This window comes from Streptopelia decaocto, assembly GCF_964273445.1.
Source record: "Streptopelia decaocto genome assembly, chromosome: 1".
NCBI lineage: Eukaryota > Metazoa > Chordata > Aves > Columbiformes > Columbidae > Streptopelia > Streptopelia decaocto.
In genome coordinates, this window is record NC_138663.1 from 172,542,445 (window position 1) to 172,563,780 (window position 21,336).

The window sequence follows — 21,336 nt, forward strand, 5'->3', positions numbered from 1 at the left end:
TCTTGAACGTGCATTCTGTGTCATAGTCCAGTCTGTAAATTAAGTTATTGAACAATATGGGACAACATATGTAAATCACTGGAATAATCTGCTTGTTACTAGCTGTTAGCTAGATGCCCAGACTTTGCTTTCATGGCAATGCAACCAACTTTCATACCACTTAACAATCCTTTTTTTCTAGCCTATGCCTCTTAATCTTTCATATGAAGAAAGTGTGGCATGTAATATCTTCAAGCAAACTGAAATCAAGGTAGGCTACATCCACTGCACTTTTCAGCCAGACATTTCATCAGAAGTGTCAGGTTGGTCAAGCATGACTTAGTATTGGCACATTCCTGATTACTTTCTTGTCCTCATGCAATTGAAAAAGGATTCCAGACACACATATCCTATAATATTTCTATAGTCAGAGATCTAGCTGAAGTTCGTATAATTATTCTCTTGGTAATTTTTTAAGGATTAACGTAATGACAGAATTTTTGTAGCCATCAGGGACCTCATCTAATTGCCCTGAAAGTTACAGCCAGTGGACTATAATCACATCAGCCAGCCCTTATGGTGCACTCAGGAGAATCCCATCAGGTTTTATGGATTGGGGTGCATCCAGCTTGTCAATATTGTCCATAATATTTTGTAAATTCTTCTTTTGGTGAGAATAAAACATCATCTGTTGCCTGTTAATTATGTCATAACTTATCCTTCTGTAGAAATTGATAAGAATGTGTTTTGTTTGGTTGGTTTTTTTTCTTGTGTTTAAGGAAATTATCTTAGCAATTCATTTTCACAATAAAACTGTTTTCTTCAATGATATTGTGACTAATGTTCTGTATTCAAGAAACTGGCTCTACAACACAGTTTTGCATGTAAAAATAATGTAATTCATATGATTTCTTCATGTATGTGTTCTCCTGTTATACTAGTTTTCTTTTGCCTTTCTTACCTTCCTTCTCCAGCCCCACGGCTGTTGTCACCCTGTGTGCAGCATTAGAAATTAAGCCTGGGGTGAGACCTCAAAGTCCTGCAGTAACTCAAAGACTGTTAATAGATCAAATGACTTGGTCTATTAGACTGTTGTTCTCAAATCATATATATTTCTTGAAAACTCAAATTGTATACTCTCTGAGCCAGTCAACTAACAGGCGAAGTTGGTTAGTCTGAAGTAGTCTGCAGTGTAGTCTTTCTCCTACCCCATTACAAGTAATAATTTGCTAGCACACATATGCTAAAAATTACATATTTTGCCTCACAGATATGCAAACATATGGCAGGACATTTTAAAAAAAATATTCTGCTAATGCTGAACATTTCTCAGAAAAATCTGATTTGAGACACTTTCAATTCTGGACTTCGAACTCTTTCAGTGATGTTGCCCAAAGTGTAAATTACCAAGCATTGCATTATTATATTTAAAATTTGATTAACACAGTTGATAATTTTTGGTAAATTGTCTATTTTCAATGTCTTTGCAAAGATTGTTGTGGTTTGCAACGAGTTTTTTTTTTTTAAACACTCTCAATGCTGGTGGGTTTTCTTTTGTTTTGTTTTGTTTTTTTTTTTTTGTTTTGTTTTTGTTTTTTCCCCTCCATTTGTGTTGAAGTACAGACATCTGCATTTACAGTTTGAGGGGAAAATAAACAACTTTTGCCATCAGGAATTTTACCATCTCATCTATGCTAGTTACTTGTTCTCTTTAACTGACAATACAGACAGACTACAGGACTCCTCTGGTTGCAAATGATCCACAATATAGATATGGCCAGAAACCAGATAAATGAGATCCATACAAATTTAATTAAATGGTCACAGATGCTGATATTTTCTGAAATTCTCTAAGTCAGTTGTTATAATTCAATCATTCAGTGTGCACAGATCAAACTTAAGGTGCTGATTTTTGGATTAGATGTTACTCACTCTGGGCTGCTATTCTCACTACTAGCACAATATAATTGATTGATTTGTAAGTCAAGGCAGGAAGACTTCATGTGTCTGGCATAGGTGCAATAAACAGATTTCTAAGATCTGATGAGAAAGAACATAATATGAAGAGAAACTAAAAACTGCAAAATAGGTTCATTTCATTGGGACAAGAAAGGAATTGATATACTGGGCAAACAGGAAAGGTTAGAACCCAAAACTATTAGAAGATCTAGCACATAACAGTACCGATAAAAAAATCACCCTGAAAATCTCATAGTTTCAGTCTTTGCCATCCCCACCCCCTCCCAATATCCTTTATAGGAACCCTTGCAAGTCACAAGAAAACTTTCATTCTGGCCAATACTTGGACATTTTCAGTTTATTTCAGCTTTCCTGGCATCTTTCCTAAAAGTGAAAACTGTGACATTTTTTAAAACAAGACAAAAATAGAAAAGAAAAAAAAAAAGTGTCCTATTCACCCATTTCTCAGTGTGGTTTCCCATTTGTGGTTTTAATGTAATTAATCAAAGACCAAATGCATTTGTATTCTCTGAATGGTTCAGGAATACTTTCATATTTTCTGAGAGTAGCAGTGTGAAATGGTGCAGGATGCCAATGGATAATAGTTCTGGGAAAGATATCTTTCATGCTAGGACAGTTCTTATGGGTTTTGTTTTAGATGATGGATTGCAAGTCCTCAGTCATTTGCAAGCCATAGGCTTTACATGTGCTGTCTACATTATCAAATTTCTCTCTCAGTTTGAAACGCACAACATTTTAATTCAAAGGAATGATAGGCTTTTCTGCCTTATCAATGTGGGAAGTTAGACTCTGAGAAATAACCTTCCCATTTCAGAAAAATGAACAAATACCTTACAAATGTTTTTATCTTAGTAACCAATGGGGCTGAAAGGTGAGTTGGCACACATTCAAGTGCAAAATATCAAACAATGAACCCTGTGCTACAAGGAACTCTTTTTTAAATTCACTGACTTGGAAGAGATTGAATATCTGAGGTCTTAGTAATGTCTAACAACGGTGTCAGTCTCCCTAGAACTGCCATAGAAAATACCTTCTCCTTTGGGGCTAGTTACAGTGTACAACAGAGATTACTGGATCTGTTTCAGTAAGAGAAGGGATCAGGGCAAGGGAATTGAACATTTGTACAGCAGAAGGTCTAAAATCAGATTGGTTTAGCTCATCCACAGGTGGAGTTTAATTTAGCTCAGATCTCACACAGTAAAACAAACCTCAGTAAGAAGTGAATGCTTTAAGTCCTTGACACTGAAATGCCTTAAGAAAAGCAATATGTTAGATCTAAAGGTAAAATAGGGACTTTATTTACATCTATACTGACTTTTTATGTGGCTGAAAATACTGACTTTTCCAGTGGTTGGAAAGTTACTTTTAGAATGGTAATGTATACACAGTTTACACAATGTTTAGGCATAACTGCTGATGTATGAGTTTTTTAAGTAATGAATTTAACTTCACAGCCTGCTGCAGATATTCTGTCTCCCCTCTTCTAATCCTTGTTCTGAGGACCTACCTTTGGGAAGTTATTTTCGTGGCCACTTTTGGAAAACCCAAAAGCTTACTTAACTTGAGAGGGAAGATTTGTGTGGATTTCTGGAAATGTGAAAAAATTCTTTAAATGGTTTATTTTTCAGATAGATTTATTATTTTAGTGTAAATTAGCATTTCAAGGGTATGTTCAATTTTGGTCACTATGGCATTTATGAAGACAACAGTTTAATACCTATATGTAGATAATAAGGCTGACATGCAACTAGACAGAATGACTAACAATGAGATTGAAATACATCTGGAAATAGATAAACTTTTGGATCTTCATCTAAATAATCCCTAGTATTGTATAATTTCAGTTTTACATTAAAAAAGAAAAAAAAAAGGCATTCAAAATAAAGGTCTAAATCAGAATTTTGACTGCTGTTTTCAGGTGTCAACTGAAGTTGTATAAGGCTTGTAGAATGTACTTGCCCTGGAAGTTCACTTGTGAGATTGTTTTGTTGCAAATTGCTCTTTCTGGAAAGAAAGACCATAGTATATTTCCAAGTCCAGGAACTTATTTAAAGAAGTGCTGACTGATACCGTTCAGTAAATACTCAAGGCAAACAGTTTAAATCTGCACTGTTTCAGTTAAGTAAATTTTCTAGAAGTACACTTCCAATTAGTGTCAGGGGGGGTGAACCACTGATAGGAATAATTGTTACCTTTAATTCTTGAAACTTCTTTGCCATATATTGTTTGAATCTGGATTAGTATTGAATGGCTTATCTATTTGCTTCAGAGAGACATATTTTCATTTTATTTTTTGTGTTTTCTCTCCTATTAATGTGAAATTAGAAGTCATCTGGTAGACCTGAAGATCAAGCAGTTATAGTTTACTATAAGCACTTTGTTTTGCCTCTCTTTCTTCTTTAAATGCAGTATAAGTATCTTTTATGAGCTTTGTTCTGGTACATGTCTGATGAACCTTTTCTCTAATAGCTCCCAGAGGAACAGCAAAGTGACTACTTTGGCAGGTGCTTCTGACTAAATCCTCTGTTTCTGTGGCTACTTGCTCTTTTAAATAATTTGTTTTCCTAAGTTTTAGAAAGTCAGGATCCTGCTCAATGTGCCCCTTGTGGAAAGACAGCCTAGCTTCCAATACCATAAATCATCAGATCGTTGTTCCAGATAGTGAAAAAGTACTGGTGTTAGCTGGCTGTATAATAAAGCTAGTTCTAATGGGAATTCATGTTCATCTCATGCTCTTCTAGTTCAGGAGAAGAATACGGAATGAGAAACAGCTCCTGTCATACGATATTCTAGCTTTCTCTTTGATCTCTCAACATCAGTTTTGACCACACTACTGCCAAAAAGGCAAGTCGTGCTCTTTTCCCTGCCTACAGCTGTCTGTTCCTGCCACCTCTCTTGTGTCAGCAGCACAAGTGATTGTTCAGCTGTTCTGGGAAAAAATAATAATTTAGGGAGGCAGGTCTAGTTTTCAGTCAGTTCAAGGAACTGACATAACTGGTGAGCTACGTGATTTAAGTACTGACATAGCAAAGGATGTACCCAGCAAAAGAAAGTAAGGACTGTCTCTCTGGTTGCAGTGCACTCTGAGATCACATAAACCTCAACAAAAATTTACAGAATGAAAAAATCCCCTTAAAAATACTTTGGCTGGGATTTGTCAATGTTTGCTAAACTCTGGAGTTTAGCAAATGGCAAATGTTTAGTTTTGTTGGTATCTGCTCTTGTACCCTGCTCTGCTACTTGCATTTTCAATTTTAGTGATACCTGAAGATTTCTATTAGAATAGGTGAATTAGGTTGTGAGGTTTGGTTTTCTTTATAGTTATCAATGTATGCTAATGTAATTATTGATTCATTTGTATGTAGGAATTTGCAAGAGAAAATAAGATTTTCCTTTTGGTGAAGTCAACATAGGGGAGAATGGAAATTCTGGGAGAATGGAAATTCTTTCTACTACACTTGACTTCTTCTGGTGGTACAGTTTGTTTTCAGAGGAGCCTGGTTGTCATGGGAGACACAGTTGGAAATGTACTGTTTTGAGCTAAAATGTTCTGTAGCATCTTTCTGTTGAACTCTGTAATAGTGAGAATATCAGTGTATGGACAGAATACTAAATTATTATGTTACTATTATTTGTACCAGCTGGACTTCATATATTTTTTGTTTGTTGTTTTTGGTTTGGCTTGGTTTTGGTTTGATTTTGGTTATTTTTCTGGTTTGATTGTTTTCTGTTACTAGATGCTTAAAGAGTGATACTGAAGAGTCCACAAGATCTGCAGTTTGAGTGACTAAGTAGTAGTCATTATTAAAGACAGAATTAGAAATGGACAAATGGAAAACACACCCTAGAATCTCACAGTTTCCTGTATAGGCCAGTTCAGCTTTAGCTAATTTATTTCTACTCATATGATCACTTTCATCAATTTTTGAAGAAATCACCTTGGATAAACATGAAATATTGAGAAAAGCTTTATGTTTCTAAATAGCTTTTAGTACCTCAGCCTTTTCCTCATTCTCTGTCATTATGTTTCCTCTCACATCCACCAGAGGGTGAAGATTCTCCTTAGTTCCCCTTTTTTTGCTGATGTATTTATAAAAGCATTTTTTGTTCCTTTTTACAGCATTAGCCAGGCTCAGCTCTAGTTGGGCTTTGGTCATTCAATTTTTCTCCCTGCATAACTTCACAGCATCCTTGTAGTCCTCTTGAGTAGCCTGCTCTTTTTATAAAGGTCATAATTTCTCCTTTTATACCTGAGTTCCAAATGAAGCTCTCTGTTCAGCCAGGCTGGTCTTCTTCCCCACCAGCTCGTCTTTCAGCACATGGGAACAGCCTGCTCCTATGCCTCTAAGATTTCCTTCTTGAAGAGTGACCAGGATTCCTGGACTCCTTTGTCCTTCAGGACTACCTCCCAAGGGACTCTGCCAACCAGCCACCTAAACAGATCAAAGTCTTAGAAAGAAGTCCAAGGTAGCAGTTCTGTTGACTGTTCTCCTTCCTCAAAAATAGAAAACTTGATCATTTCATGATCACTGTGCCCAAGGCAACCTTCAAGCGACACATTACCAATGAGTCCTTTTCTGTTCACAAATAAGTGCAGTAGGATGCCTTTCCTAGTTGGCTCACTGACCAGTTGTGTCAGGAAATTGTCTTCCATACATTCCAGGAGCCTCCTAACCTGTTTCCTCTCTGCTGTGTTGTGCTTCCAGCAAACCACTGGTAAGTTGAAGTCCCTCATAAGAACAAGGTCTAGTGATCACGAGACTTCTCCCAGCTGCCTGCAAAATATTTCATCTGCCTCTTCATCTCAGTTGGGTGGTCTGTCACAGACTCTCACCAGGATATCCACCTTGTTGGCCTTTCTCTTGATTCTTACGCATAAACACTCAAACCTATAATCAACCTCATTAAACTCAAGACAATCAAAACACTCCCTAACACACACAGCTAAGCTATGCACACAAGAAATTATGTATTTATTTTTAGACCTGTGAAGGAATAAATCCACTATAGATACAGATAACTGAGTGTTCTTGAATTTGTTGAGTGAATCATCTCAAAAAAGTTCTCAAGGTGGTTGGAAGCAGGATACTGAGCCAGGCAGTTCCTTAACCTGAATCAGTATGGCTGTATGTCTGGAGGTCATCCGATCCAAAAACTCACTACCTGGCACATAGCACATTCAAATATTTATAGCCGTTTCATTGGCGGCTGGTGGTTGTTTGTTGGTTTGGGTTTTTTTGTCTTTTTTTTTTTTTTTTTTTTTTTAAGTGTGTGGGGTTTTGTTTCTTTGTTTGTTTGTAGTTTTTTTTTTTCCTTCTATTTGGCATTACTGTCTGTCAGATGCAAATGTGATCAGATGAGATTGTCTTAGCCATGGCACTCAGTAATGTTGTACATGCTTGGACGTGGAAGCTAGGTAGTTCTCCTAATTTCTCCAATTCCACACAAGTCTGACTGACTCTGTTATAATTAGGATCATCAAATTTACTATAGATTATGCAATTTAATGCTGAAGTACTAAATAAGTGACGTTGGCTTGAAAATCAGACTAGAAATTTACAAAGGTGAGAGGGTCTGCTTCTTTAGTACTTCATCTTCAGAGAGCATTTTAAAGTCTCAGGCAACTTACTGTGGATCTTTAGCTCAAATTTTAAAGTGGTTTGTTTGCAACTAGGTTTTCCTGCAATCTTCCTCCTGCTTATCCAAATACAAAATAAGTAATATAGATATATAAAATAGAGAGAACATAGGGTGACCTGTTTTACATAACACTTTGAATAAAAATTACGTAGGGAAAAAAAGGATTTGTGGTACACATGGTCATCAGAATTTGTTTGGGAAGTAAAACAATTAGTTGAATTATCTGTATAATTAATTTGAAGAACTTTGTGACATACCAGTACAGCAAATTCTTTTTAGTAATATATATGAGATAAAATTCATGCAATTAAAAATGTCAATCTATAAATTTCCTTCCCATGTCTTTAACTTCTAACATGATTTTCACTGTGTTTTGTTTTGGTTTTTTTTTCCAGACTTCATAAAATTATTTTCTTTTGGCACTAAACTTATCATTTGTATTTTAAGTTGACGATGTTTAAAATTACTTTATTTTCCTGCATTTGAATTTAGAAGACTCTGTATAATTAAACCTAGGAGCTATATCAGAGCACTAACTGCAATCTATCATTTCAAAATCTGATATAAATAATTGTCATGGTAAAATGGATTCTAATTTCATCAATGTGCTAATATTTTCTTAAGATAATATTGAATTTTCTGCAAATAATGAAAAAGTTAAGTTGGATTTCAGAGTTAATAAAAGCTTCAAATATGTTGCTGTGTTATCATCTGCTATATTACATTACAGAATTCTGTATCACATCAGGGAATATTGGATTTGCAATAGGATGCTAAATGTCAATGTAATATAAAACTTGCACAACTTATATTTTTTAAAGTTGTTAATATAATAGACTAATCAAGTGAATTATTTTTATATTTTGTCAGTAGCTTAAGAGTAATGAAGAGGATCATCCTGGCTACTTAAACTGAAACTGAGTCAGAACAGTATTATTCTGGTCACTCCTAGTTCTATATGATTGTCTTAGGCAAAGGGAGGGAAAGGAAGAGGCATATCTTATTTCTTTCTATTTTCATGCCAGCTGCCATAGAAATGAAAGATGTGGGTCGGATTAAATGGTCTCCAGAGGTTCCTTCCAAACCTAACCATTCTGTGATTCTGTAATAATAGATCTCTAATTTTCACAATTTAATCAATCCTTAGATGGTGGGGATCTTGAAGGATTTTTTTTCCTCTTCTCTAACTGGAATACTTCACTACAGGAGGGATGATTTCATGATGACCCTGAATTCAAGGATTAAAATTGTTGCTTATTTTAACATAGTATTACTAATTGTTAAACATCAGCTACCTGAAATGTAAAAAATGTTAAATGAAATCAAAACAGAGCAAGCAGCAGTAAAATTTAAACTTATCCCCAGAAATGAAATGTAGATGTCCATCAATAATAGCCACAGGTAAGAATGTGCTTTTAAAAAACAAAAACAAAACAAAACAGAAACTACCACAGCAACAAATATCTAACACACATGCCCCCCCAAAAAAAACCACACCAACACTTCCATTCTATCTTTGCGTGCAGTAACCAAATTGTAAAAATTTGGACTAAAATATTCCATGAAATATATTAATTATAGACATAAGAACTTTTGAAGGACACAGAATTAAAAGGGTATCGCTGTTTCTAAAAAAATTAAGTTAGAGAAAAATCTGGTTCGCATCTCTGTATAATTTAATGTGACAAAAGAGACTTTTTTCTAACCTCATATACTTCATATCATAGTGTTAAGGATACCTATTGGCATTCTGAATGTCTTATTAAGATAACAGTTGTGTACAAAATGGAAAGGGAATCAAATAAAATCAACCAACTGTCCAAGGGAATGGAAAATATCTTTGAACAGTAATGAACTTTTTTGACAGCAAAATGATAGACATTGAAGTTCAAACACTTACAGTAGGCTACATCTCTAGTAAAACGAGTGACACTTCCAGAGGACAGATCAGCATAATACAAGTTGGAAAACTGAGTTACAGACTGTATTTCTACATTTTTCAATAATGTAGCATTTGACTGTAGCAAGTTGGGGACTCCCATCTTATGGTAGGATATGCATCAAAAATACATTATTCTTTTTTTTTCTGGGGGGGTTGGAGGGTGGGTGTGGTGGTCCTTTTTAATGGTTTCAGGAAGGTGACTAGTTTAGGACACCATCCAAACTCTGGTGGACTTCAGATACTTTGGATCAGACCTAAGATGTGTGCCCTCCATATCTGCCAATCTACTCTGTTTTCGTTCCAACAGTCTCCGTTGAAATATGTCAAAATAAGGTTTTATGCCATTCAAAGTGCTCCCCCTTTGAAAATGAAAAGCATTAACTGCACTGCTAGACAACTTTTAAAAAAGAAATTCATTTGATGCTGTGGTACCTACAACCTTATCCCGGCCAGCATTAAATACAGACTATTGAACATATGCTTTCCTGGCTAGCAGTCAGAGTTCTTTAGCAGAGACTCTTTTATGCATACATTCCCTTTTGAGCTAATGGAATAGTGACAGCATGTTTTCTAAAGAAAACCCGTGTATGAGAAAATTGCTTAGACATGCATAATCTTTTTTTCAAGAAGCTGTGAAGGGTTTGTATTGATGCTTGATGGTATGTTATTAACATGCTTACAAGACTAATTTAAAGGCAGTAGAGCAAGGCTGTTTATACTATTTGTGGTAATATTACCATTACTAATTACATTATATTGTAATACTCACAGATACAAATCAACTGCTGGCAATGTCATCTTTAGTGTGGGACGATATAATAAGACAAAATTTTAGACCTCTCAGTTCAGTTTGGCACTATCTTCTTGAAAAATGTTTTTTATCTTGTTCTTTAATGTGAGTGGAACATGTTTGCTACCCAAATTAGACAGCGTTTATTTATTGACTTCTGTTTTGACTTTAAGCTTGGCTTTTGTAGAATTAGAAACATTTTAAAGAGATTGAAAACTGTATTATTGATTTTAAAAGGTAGTCATGCTTATAAAGAAGCACAATAAGGAAAGTGTCGTTTATTTTTCCTTTATATGGGTGTATTGGATGATAACAAGATCAATGCAGATCAGTTAAGATATCTTAGGGTATGAATCAGCCTTTGACTGATTAGGCAGGCATCTGTGTTAATTGTAATGGGTTAAACCTCAGTGCAACCCCTTCCTCTCCTTCTAATATAAACATAACTGTAAGAACTGGGATAAAATTTGTGACATTCAGACAAAAGAGGAAATAAGGTTAGACTTACTAGAAACAAAGTATATGAATAATTTAATAGGAATGTCTGTAACAATGTAGATTCTTTATGTAAATCTTGAAAAAATACCTTTTTCTGAAAGGGAAAAGTTATTAACAGAGGCTTCAGTCAATCGTAGCCCAGGCATTGTAATCAGGGAAACTTCTGAAGTTTCTTTCAAGTGTTGCTTTGTTTCTTTGATATTTTGATGGTCTTCATTAGGATTACAATACGACTGCACTTTATAGTGAGAAAATAAACTGATTACAATAAACTCATTATGATTTTCTTCTGACTATTGTCAGAAGTTTACACTTATTTTCTTTGAATGACAACAGCAATTAACTGTACCCTCCTCCTCAACCAAAAGGCTGCTGCTTCCTTCAAAATCTGTACACTTCATAACACAGAATTACTGTGGTACCTATGCAAATCTTTTCCAGAAAGTCTCAGTGTATATGTTTATTTCCAACATGGATTTGAGTTTATAGAATTCACAGGATTTAAGTCAAAATGTTAAACTGGGAAAAAATTAGTACCTTGAATCGTAGTGCCAGTTTCAAAGCTGCATCACATCTGCCTTTGGGATTTCAGTAAAATGTAGCTTTGCATGACTAAGAATTTTCCCACCAGACTAGAGACCTCTTCTGAGATATAAAACATTGTCCTTTGCAACATAATAAGCTGCCTGTGAGAGAAAGTGAGATATTTTATTGTTTTTAAAGAGAGAGTCTATTTTGTCTTTCCTCTCCTCTCCTCTCCTCTCCTCTCCTCTCCTCTCCTCTCCTCTCCTCTCCTCTCCTCTCCTCTCCTCTCCCTCTTCTCCTTCTCTCTTTCTTTCTGCTGATACTTAACATTTAGAAATATCTAGAAAGTATGAAAATGTGCTCTTTGTGACTGTTTTGTTTGTTTGGAGTGTTTTTTTCTGCATTTCATATAGCTCACTAACTTAATGCTGCAGCTATTGAAACAATCTGTCCCTTGGCTGTTGCTGTGTTTTCATATAATTAATATAATTTCATATTATTCTGCAGTTTCACCTGAAGAAAGTTTCACAGTAACAACAGATGATATGTAGACCTTTATGATCCACTTTTGTCACAGTATATCCACCAAAGAGGTGCAGTGCAATATACAACAGTGCAAAGAGCCAGTTACTCTTGGTCAGGTAATGGTTTCAGTCTTTGACCTTTTTGACCTTAGAGTTACCAGTAAGTAGTGTACTTGTGGTTTTTCATAGATAAATCACATCTACTTGGAGTTAAATTGAAACCACCAATTTATTTCATGTGGGAGTAATCCACAGAAGCCTAAACAGTGGTTATCTTTTTCTCAAGAACTACACATCATTCTTTGTCTTATATGACCATGTCTTTCCTTTGCCCTTAGGATTAGGATGGAAGACTTCACAAATCACAATTTTAGGCAACAATGAAGAAGCAAAAAAACACAACAATTTGATTTTTGATTGGTGGTAATATAATCTTTTATGGCTGAAACCAGTTGTGTAGCCTGGAAAAAAGGAGGCTGAGGGGAGACCTTATCAGTCCCTAGAACTACCTGAAAGGAGGTTGTAGCATAGAAGGTGTCAGTCTCTTTTGCCGGAGAACAAGTGATAGGACAAGAGAAAATGGACTCAAATTGTGTCAAGGGAGGTTTAGACTGGACATTAGGAAAAAAATCTTCACCACAGAAAGGGTTGTCAGGCATTGGAAGAGGCTGCTGAGGGAAGTGGTTGGTTGACCATCCCTGGAGGTGTTTAAAAGGCATGTAGATGTGGCACTTAGGGTCGTAAGTCGGGGAACGACCTGTTAGAGAGCAGTGTAGGGGAAAAGGACCTGGGTGTCCTGGTGAACAGCAGGATGACCATGAGCCAGCACTGTGCACTGTGACCAGGAAGGTCAATAGCATCCTAGGGTATAGTAGAAGGGGTGTGGTTAGTAGGTCGAGAGACGTTCTCCTTCCCCTCTACCTGGCCGTGGTGAGACCACATCTGGAATATTGTGTCCAGTTCTGGGCCCGTCATTTCAAGAAGGACAGGGAACTGCTGGAGAAAGTCCAGTGCAGAGCCACGAAGATAATTAAGGGAGTGGAGCATCTCCCTTATGAGGAAAGGCTGAAGGAGCTGGGTCTCTTTAGCCTGGAGAAGAGGAGACTGCAGGGTGACCCCATTCATGTTCATAAATATGTAAGGGGTGAGTGTCATGAGGATGGAGCCAGGCTCTCCTTGGTGACAAGCAATGATAGGACAAGGGACAGCCTGTGCAAACTTTAACACAGGAGGTTCCACTTAAACACGAGAAAAAAACTTCTTCACAGTGAGGGTGACAGAGCACTGGAATGGGCTGCCCAGGGAGGTTGTGGAGTCTCCTTCTCCAGAGACATTCAAAACCTGCCTGGATGCCTTCCTGTGTAACCTCATCTAGGTGTTCCTGCTCCAGTAAGGGATTGGACTAGATGATCTTTCGAGGTCCCTTCCAATCCCTAACGTTCTGTGTGATTCTGTGATGGTTTAGCGGTGGACTTGGCAGTGTTAGGTTAACGGGTGGGCTCAATGATCTTAAAAATCTTTTCCAACCAAAACAATTCGATGATTCTATAATTAATGGTCAGCCCAAACGCATTTCAGACTTGCACTCTACTAGAAATATCAAGAGGCTTTTAGTTAATAATTGGATTATGTTGTCCTTATAGATGTCTGTGTTCAAAACAAGTGAAATCTTCTACTGAAATTATATATTCAGTACATTATATGTCATAAAGTTTTATACTTGCCAAATGGTCTCACATCAGGAGGTCACTGTTAATTAGGCATTACATAGGCAATAAATAGATCAGAGCAATGAATTCACCATAGAATATGAAAGGTGAACTTTCTGTTATGCTTACACTGTCTTTGCAGTGTTAATTCCTTTTCACATCTAATTTTAACGGTTACTAGTCAAGTATCAGAGATTTATTTAACAAAAGAGCCTGGAACAGAAGCAGGGAATATAGGTCTGTGAGGCAAGGGTGACTAAGAGGCATCTAACAGTAAAATTTTGATAGTGTGAGTATGTTGCAGGTATAGAAGTTGTATGGGGGAATGCACATGCTTGGAGAATCAAAACTGAATAATGAAGTCTTTTTTTTCTTTCTTCTGATGCGTTAGAATTTCTCTGTGATCTCCAAGACATTTGTCTTACTGGATTTTATGTGTTCTCTATCCACTGTTAACACCAGTACAAGTATATTCTAGAGTAGTGGTTTTGGGGTTTGGTTGGTTGGTTGGTTTGTTTTGTTCTGTGTTGGTTTTGGTTTTTGATTTTGTTTTTTAGCAGTGAAATATGTTCTTCATTTCTTTATCTAGCAACATGTTCATTTATCTTTCTAAAAACATACTTAATTGCTCACACAGGAAAATAATTGTGGGGCTTGTGAACCTTTCCGTTCTAATGCTGACATTATATTCTTACTTTTATTTTTTTTAATAAATTACAATTTTCATTTTAAGGTTTTACTTCATCCTTTAGAAAGTGACTGTGCGTATGTTTTTTTTGGTTTTGTTTTTGAAATCAAGCAAATTTGTTTATCTCTGTAACTGATATAGCTGCTGTTTTACTTTCTGTTGTTTTTTTGTCTCTTCCATGGTGAACAACCATCACTATTAGGTATGATTTATTTAATATTTTTGTGTGTTTTCAAGTCCTGTAAATTACAGCATTTAAAAATAAAGGCAAGCTGTAGGAAGAAGAATGCTGAAGTCAATTTAAACCATGCCAGCTGGCAAAGACGTGAACCCAGTGAGTTGGCAAGGGCTTATCTGGTGATGCCTCTCCAACTGAATGTTTATTGTAGGGGTATTTTGTGTGTATGTGTGCATTAACCTGTCAAAGTGCAAATCAGTCTATCATCCTTATTTCTCCTTTCTATCATCTGTTGGATCTTTCATTTCTTCACTGTAATTAAAAGATCAGTAGTTAATTATACTTGAATTCTTCACAAATGAAGGCAATGTTACAGAATCTTGACAGATATTAAAGCATCTTCACAGGAAGGTATAATCCTATGTAAGAACCCATGAAGGACTATATAATTTCTATACTGTATGCTGTGCATTACAACCTCTCACAGGCTTGCTAAATGAGCAATTAAATGTTGTGCTGGCCTGTCAGTTCTCTCATATATATATACATTATTGTGCTGTTGAAGTGTAAAAATGAACATAGGAAATTATCTTTGCTAAGGCCTCTTAATGACCAGCCATAAACAAGTCCCATCGTTTCTCTTAGGACACTGTTAGTACTACCTGATTTGACAGGTTTTAGTGTATATTATTTTTATTTCTGTGCACAAGCCTCCTATAATATCTCAGTGAAGAAAACTGAGAATTATGGTGGGTAATGATGTTACTGTATTACAGACAAAAAGACAGTAAATTCTTTTGAATACAGAAATTTCCTGCTAGGTTTTGGTGCGTTGTTGTTGTTTTAAAAAACCTTACATGAATTGTCATTTTCCTTGAATGAGTTGCCAACAGTCTGCAAATTAAATTGAATTATTGAGGCATACAAATAAGCATTTAATTTTATTCCTTTAAGGCACTGAAATGTCAGACATATATTACAGGTTGTGTGAAAGAAATGGGAATTGAACTTCAGTCTCTTAACTCCTTATTTGCTGGGAGTGAGAGACAAGGCTGCTGAGAGTCCCTTACGTTTTGGTCCACTAGTTTCAGAAAGATTTATCTGATTAGAAAGTTTGTGTACACACATTTCAGTTGTGTAGTTGAGGCAGTTTAACTTTCACAGGCACTGTGCAACAATATCTATATGAACTGTTTGAAGAGGCCAAAATTAAGTATTTATGTGTATAGGTAACCAAGACTCTTCAGAATCGAGGTTTTACTCAAGCTAAACTTTTGAGGATAACAAAGTACAGCAGGCTTTCTTCCTCAGGCAAGGTTATGGATTCCAGTGTCTGTATTTTTTAATGTATGATCCTCGCAAAAAAGGAGACTAAAAAACTAAGAAGTTTGATTAATGGAAGAAGCTTAGAAAGAGCTAAGTTTTAGGACTGATCTCAGAGCTCTTAAGCTGGAAAAAACATCCCATTAATTTTAGTGGGAGTTTTGACTGCACAAGGACTTTCAAGATCAAGTGCTTTCTTGTTCATTAAAGGATAGAAGGTAATTAGAAATAAAGCACAGAAAAGATTTTATATAGTATTGCTTTTGTCAGCTGAAAAAATCCATATTATTGTAGGAGTTTTAGGCTAATCTTCTCTCTCCCCTTCTTGCATAAAATGATGACACAGTAGGTAGTTTTCATTACTCTTAGAGGTCTGTGGTTCTATCTCTTCATTTTATTAGGAAAAAGCAATTGGCAAGTTTTTTCTGTTTTATCTTCCTTGCTGTTGGATTGCAATCTCTTCTGTGATGCTGACTGTGTCATTTTCCTCCTCCATCCAAACTGTTTTGCTCAAGATATTCCCACAACATTTTTGTTTGTAAATGTTGGATGATAAATGAAATAAAAAGCCAGTGTGCATTTTGGTAGAAGGATTTTGCTGATGTCAGCTCATGAAACAGAGAAACAGTTGGAAAGAAAAAGATAAAATTATACTAAGTTTTACAGAAACAAATCTTACATGTTTGATGATACCTTAAATTATGTTGACTTTTAAATACCTTTTAAGGAAGAAGCTAAATATATTTAAGATGTCTGGAATCCAGCCTTGAATTTTAAATGTATGTCAGTCATGAGCCATTTCAGGAATTTAGGTCATCAACTGGTGGGGGTACTTTCTACACTGACCTCAGGGACAGTGGAGCCTTCTCCTGTCAGAACTTCAAACCAATCTTTGTAATACTCAAAAATATGTTTCATGTTACTCATTCCTCACAGCTACTTTTATTTTCCTCCCCGCTTCCTCCCTGTATCAGAATCTTTTTTCCCTTGGACTCTAAATGTAAGTGATTTGGGTGAACAGTAGGGTCCAAATTTAATTCCAGTTGGAATTGCCACTAGCTGTAAGACTGAAAACAGGAGCCACTTTCTTTGCAGCTTTCTAGCATATGCTGGTGGACACAGGGAAGATGTAGAAGGGTGAGGAGCCAGAGAATCTGTTACAAAGCTGTTGCTTCCCTGGTTCTCTTTCCTTGCCCTGCAATACATGATGATCTTATCTATTCTCAGAAGCAAGAGAAAGTGAAAAAGACATATTTCACTTCTAATGAAGCAGTAGTCTGCTATTTGATAAAGTAGCTATGTAGAAAAATGGCATTGTATTTAATGATGCCATACATTTGTCTTTTCAATCTGCAATTTTTATATGAAGGAGATATTATTCCTACTCATTCTTGTTTCATTTTGATGATCTTCCTAAGCTTTCAACTAGCAAAGAGGATGGGGGAAACATTCAATATTTGTTGTTCTTGAAATTACTCTCATGATTCCTTTCCAATTATTTTCAGGAAAAATACTTATTATTTCTGCAAAGGTGACTTATTTCTGTAAAGGTGACTTTCTAACAAGTAAGAAGGTATTTGGTAGTATGGACACTCCCTTCAAAATTTCATCACTTTATCGAAGGGGATAAAACTCTGCAACATACATTCTAAAAAGAGAGCTTGATCCACAGAGACTCCTTTGCTTTTTTACCAGTTTAATTCTATTGCCTTTGGGTGAGTTGCTCTTCGTTTGCACTCATGCAAATGAGGAAAACCATCATATGTAAAATGTCAGAGGAGATACATGCAGATTTTAAAATGAGGCATTCTCAGTAGCATTTACCTTTCTGTTAAGCTATACTTACTAATCACCATTGATTGTGTAAGTGCCTTTTCATTCAGACTACAAGACTATGTAACGTTTATGCTTGTGTAAAGTTTTTGTTCCTTTTTTCAAATTAAATTTTAGATGGCAAAGTAGGGACTTCCTGAATTAAGTTGGAAATGTGACTTCAGATATTAGAGGAGAATATTTTTAGTTGAAAAAAATACTTAAGTTGATTTTCAGCTTTCAAGGGGATTTCCTGAAAAAGTTTTCAGAACTGTGATATAATTCTTCAAGAACACAGAATTTGTGCAAGATACCTGGGGTACCTGTTGGGAGTACTTGGGAAGAGACATATGTTTTCCATTGTGATTAAAAGTACTATTTGATATAAAGTTTTCTGAGGATTTTGCTCACTGTATGGAGGTAAAGGAGTGGATAAACCATTCTGTACAGAATACTAATGTCCTTTCTGCATATGGTGCACAGAGTGCTTGTTTGGGCATATTTCTCTACAGAGAATGGATTTGAAATTGTCTAACTTTCAGAAACATTACTTTTAATTTAATGTTGTCTCTCTTGGAAGCTTTATTTTCTCAAATAAAACAGAACAGTACAAAGGCTTGGTGGTGGGTTGATACCCGAGTTTCTGACTGTCCTTCCAAAGGCATATGCCATTCTGACTTAGATTGTTCAGAATTATTGTGTTACTATTCTGCTGTCAGGTTGGATAACCAACTCATTTCCTCTAGGAATAAACAGCTTTGAATGTTCTGAAAACTTAGCAACCTACTGAACTTTCCCTTCACAGTTATCTTACATTCACATACACAGAATCCTTATGATTCAAGTCCTTGGAGACATGATATTTTGGGGTGTCTGAGTATTATACTCAGGAGGGAACCTGAAGCACATAGCATTATTTATATTCAGCAGTTAGTAACAGAGCATGAACATCCATTAATGCTCCCACATTAAACACAGCTTTAATTGCAGTTTTTAAGATCTGCTGGTTTTGCTTTTTAGAATCTCAGGGTTGATTAATAATATCTTAATAAAAAGCTTAATAGTGCATTAAATTAAGAAAAAAAGTTTCTTATTATGAGACAGCAATTTCAGTTGGTAGTTCACTAAACAGAACAGCAAAAACCCATTTGAAAATCTGTTGCCTGGCTGCGGCAAAATGTTATACAATCAGCCTTCAGAAACCGAAGTGATATTTGATATAGCATTTTATTATAAAAGTTGCCACGAATATGTTTGATAACACTAGGGTATGGCCTCTGAAGTTTGTGAACCCTCATAAAAAGTTATCTATCTATTTATCTTCAGTAGAAATTTGCTCACATTTTTCTTTCTGTATTACCAATATTGGGCCATTGGGGAGGTGGGTTATCAGAAGATCTGTAGTAAGAATGACACATCTTTTTTATTTAAATATTATTGCTTTTTAGGCACTGAATTTTGGAGATATGCCGAAGTACTTGTGGGAGATTTGGGTACCTGACAAACCATGGGTGGTAAGATATGAGATGAAAAAAACCAAAATAAACATTTAATTTTATGATAGGTATTTTGGGCCCCGCTGTCAGTGAATTCAATGGACAAAACTCCCACAGGGCTTGTAAGAAGTGCATTACTGCAAATTTATGCAAGTGTGTCTCCATTCTTTTCAATATTATTGCACTGGTGTGAAGTTGAAGTAATGCCTGTAGTGAACTAGAATAGTGCGGTAGTATCTGACAGGGGGAAGAGAGAATTGCTCAGCTGAAGTTTATAATAAGACCTTTTATCTTATCTTTACTCAGACAAGCAAGCATTTAGCTATTGCCCACCAGAGCAATTCATGGTTCACAGCTGGGCCTACTGAATAGTACCTTTCTCCAGGCATCCTCCTGTTAGTCTTGTTTAATGCTTGCTCTGGACTCCAACCCAGTAAACCAAGGAAAATAACAATCTCCTTTTTGGGCACCATGTGGGCTTCTCAGAAAATGAGTCTGGCAGATGCTGTCTGTCCTCCACTTTCAGAGGCAGTAATCAGAGAAGAACCAGGGTTCAATGCTTTGATTTCTAAAGCTCTGCAGTAAGGAGGAGCCATGGTCTATTTAGATGCACAGTTTCTTCTGTGTGCAGAACTCCAGTCTAGTCCATCAGTTTCCATGCTGGTTTTTTTGTGTGTAATAAAGGACTGTATTATCTGTCCATTATCTGTGCTTTTTAAAGAGTGTCTCTCTAAAATTAGTACCAGAAAACCCCATGTAGAAGTTCAGAAGTTCTGAAGTTCTGATTGTTTTCAAGGTTAAAAGTAATAAAGGGAATTTAAATTCAGTTGCATCTTATGATACATTTAATTACATATGCTCAATCATTCAAACTATAAGATTATAGTAGAAAGTTGTTTCCTTTACAACATAGGCCTTTTTCCCCAAAGCAAAGCACTCTGTGGCATTTGCTTTAAGGCATATCAGAAGAAGCAATTTTCCTGGGAACTTGGAGTTTCCAGTATCAGACATAAATTTAAAACTGTATTTTCTAATTACTTACTGGGTATTTGACTTTTTTGCCTTAATAGTAGACTATTTTAACCTCAATATAAACATTTCAGAGCTGAGGGAATTGCTTTTATTTAATATATTCTGAAAAAAACTTTATTGAATCTCGATTAGTGTACTCTAGAATTGATACAGATACATAAATCTAGATATCTATCTTATCTCCTCTCTAATGATAGAGAATGCTATGGTTATACATTAGTTCATTAAAAAAGAATCCTGGAAGAAATTTTCAATGAAAAAAGCCATCATGTGCAGTTAGGACAAAGTAATTCAAAGTGAACACAATAATAAGTGTGATTTGCAGTTGGACTAGTTGATCATTGTAGGTCCCTTCCAACTGAAATATTCTATTCTATTCTATTCTATTCTATTCTATTCTATTCTATTCTATTCTATTCTATTCTATTCTATTCTATTCTATTCTATCCTATCCTATCCCATCCTATTCTACTGTACTCTGCTCTACTCTACTCTACTCTACTCTACTCTACTCTACTCTACTCTACTCTACTCTACTCTACTCTATGCTGTTCTCTCCAGATATAAGAAATTTAGGTGCCTATAGCTATATATAAATTCCTATTAAGTCACTGGAGAGATGGATTCTGGCCATGGAGTAACATATGAGACTAAACATGTACTTTAGCTCTGAGCTCAGTTTTTTAATATCTTTTTATGTATGAGTACTAAAGTATAATGTTTTAGCAGAAGCTGTCACTTCCAATATTTTATTGTATTGGATATTAATTACAAAATAAAGAGTCCTGATATACTGTTTTATTTAAAGCTCTAAGAACATTATATATGTAATGCTTCATGGTCAAGTCCACTTCTTTGAAGGAAAGTATATTATTCTACACATTACATTGTAAAAGCTGATCTTTCAAGAGTTACAGGTCTTAGAGAAATTTTTTTCATGGAAATTGGATGTTAATTACTAGAAAGTAAGTTCTAAAGTAGCTAAACAGGAAGAAATGCCTAAGCTTTTAAGCTAATTTCTGGAAGATTTTATGGACCTCTCAGCCTTTCAATAAGAATTGTTCTTTGTCAGACAAATCTTTTCAACTAGGTTCAGTACTTCAAGAGAGTTAAACAAACAGGTAAACTTTTTCCTATACCTGTTCTATGTTTTTAAAAAAAGTGAAAATATATTTGCTTTTCTCTATTAGCTGATATTGGGCATGGAAAACAAATTTGAG

At 35.6% G+C, this 21,336-nt stretch overlaps 1 protein-coding gene across 3 annotated transcripts in view; it reads left to right on the forward strand.

The window, feature by feature from the left end:
• Nucleotides 1-21,336, forward strand: part of PCDH9 (protocadherin 9) — a gene marked incomplete at both ends in the record, with an annotated part of 671,582 nt that overhangs the window by 277,247 nt on the left and 372,999 nt on the right. The window lies entirely within an intron of this gene.